The sequence below is a fragment of the Penaeus vannamei genome, chromosome 21 (genome assembly GCF_042767895.1).
Source record: "Penaeus vannamei isolate JL-2024 chromosome 21, ASM4276789v1, whole genome shotgun sequence".
In the NCBI taxonomy this organism is placed as follows: domain Eukaryota; kingdom Metazoa; phylum Arthropoda; class Malacostraca; order Decapoda; family Penaeidae; genus Penaeus; species Penaeus vannamei.
Genome location: NC_091569.1, coordinates 31,526,109 through 31,528,608, shown reverse-complemented (window position 1 = coordinate 31,528,608; position 2,500 = coordinate 31,526,109).

Genomic DNA, 2,500 nt, shown 5'->3' with positions numbered 1-2,500 from the left:
ATGTGGTGGCAGAAATTGGCAACTCAGTGAAGCGATTAACATGCACGTGTTGGATGGGCTTTGGAAACGCTTGAGGGATGATGGCCAATGCCTTACAGTGTGTGTAGGACAGAAGAGGCATCGGAATATCCTTATGGACCTGAATCTTGGCCTCGCAAGACTTCCTGCCAAGTCTCAAAGTCGCGATGAAGCACCCAAGGGCAGGTGACATCTCCGAAACGTCAGCTGTGAGGGTAGCGGTGGCGTGTACAATCTGGAGACTGCTCCTCGGCACGTTCAAGGTGGCAAGGTTTTCCAATGACGGTCACGTCTGCACCTGTATCCGGTAGCATGTGTATCTGGGATGACATGTCCATGGACAACTGGATACAGACGGGTCTGGGAGAACTGGCATCTGTAAGTGTGACGTCAGATGTACTCAGGCATGCTTTAACAGTGCGTGTGGCTGGGGTTAACGGTGGCAGGGCTGTAGCAGCATTCATCTTTGAACGGTAGCACTTTTCATAATGACCCATCTTTCTGCAGTACCTGCACTGGACAGATTTGGCGGGGCACTTTTGCTTCTTGGCCCAATGGCCCTTATACCCGCAGTTAGAGCAAGTGGCTTCACTGGCAGGGCATTTGGAAGGGCTATGTTTACAGCCACATGAAACACAAGGTTGGCCTGAAGATTGTTGTGATGCAGGGTTTCCTTTTAGTCCTGGAGTTGCTGTTGTCTGGGCTCTCTTCCATCTTTTTTGTTGCTTATAGGAAGAAACTGCACACATTTGCCAAGGCGAAGCGTGGATCGCTGATGCTGTTGTCTGTGTGGCCTCATATGGTCTGCAGAGGTTAACTACATCTTGCAGAGGGGCACTTGCGTCAAGAGAAATCAGCCGTTGGATGAGCTCCTCGTCCCTGACACCCATGAGGATGACCATTTTCAACTATGTCTCAGTGCACGTGACAGAGTGGCTTGGACAGAGTTCAACTTCTTCAGCATAGGTCTTGAACCTCACATAAAACTTCCAAAGTCTTCTCCCTCCGCTTGACGGCAGTAAAGAAGTTCCCGACGACATAGTGCCTCATTTCTTGGACCTTTAAGGAAGTCTTGGAGGGCGTCGAGAACTACATCCACAGCGAGAGTTGTGTCGGGAGCGATACCTAAGGTTTGTTCGAGGATTTGCTTGAGCTTAAGGGATATTGACATCCGTAACTGGATTAGTTGCTTCTCTGGTGACAGTTTGGAACCGTCAATCATTGTCGAGTAGTCTGACCACTGCCTAAAAACCTGGTAACTGGCATCAGCTTGGAGTACTGATGGGCTGTAGGCCATAGGTTTGCTTGCAGACGGCGTAACTGTTGCCTGAGGAAGAGCTTGAGACGCTGTGGACGTCGTTGTCGCTGCCATGTTAAGTGTACCCGTAGCAGAAGTCTCAGGAATCCCATTGGTAGGAGTCGAACATGTTGCCGGGGGCGATGGCGGGGACGTAGGGAGTAACTGTGGAGTCCAATGTAGGCCTATGATGAGCCTGGACTGTATAGGTGTGCAGGCCAGGTGCGTTAGCTGCAAGCAAGGCCTGGTTGGCAGCTTGGAATCCTTGCATCATTAGAAGGAATCGCTCAGAGTCTGCCTGTCGTCGTTCAGTTTCTTCTTCACGGCGTTTCTGCTCCTCTCCACCTTTCTTTGTCTTGACGATGTTTTCCTTGGCCCTGAATATTGTAGCGAGTCTGGTTTCTTCAAAGTATCGCAGCATATGAAGGAAGTCGGGGCGTTAAAGGTTTCATCCGCGGAGAACGCTACCCCACGGTTGGGGGACCTAAGGGGTCACCCGTGGGGATTGGCTGCATAAGGTCCATCAGGAGTCGACTGGTGGCTTGTGGGGGTGTCGGCAGACTCATCATGGAAGGGCAAATGTTCCATATGTCAGGCTGAGAGTTATGACCAACACAGGAATTTAAACCACCAAAGAAAAAGAACGTTATATTATAAAATACTGTTCAGCGGGGCGATAGGGGAGTTCGTGCGTGTGTGCGTTCAGTTACGCGTGCGCGAGAGAAGGCGGGCTGGGAGGGTCGCCGCCTGGTTAGCGCGCGTCAGTAAGCTCCGATACATGAACGTGAGTATGTATGAGAGCGTCGCTCTGCCTGGGTGAGGGGGGGGGGTCCTCAGAGGGTGGCAACAGAGGCGTAACCCAACACCCGCATGCACTAAAACTGAAACACTGCACAGATCTTACCACAACACTGCCCTGAAGGCGAAACACGATGCACTGAAACGTAAATTTCCTGCACTGAAACACCACAAAATGCAGAGAAGAGCCTATGATCCGTGAAATACGAGAGTCAAGATGGCTGACGATGGGTCCAACCGGGTGTGCCTGTCTTGTGCCAGGGTTTTACTAATTTCATTGCGCCATGTGTGTACTTGCTGCGTCTTCCAAAGGAACTCTACGAAGGTGGAAGCAAATACTGTAGGTTCTTTTAACCGCTGAGAACGGGCGCGCTAGAGAGACCTCGG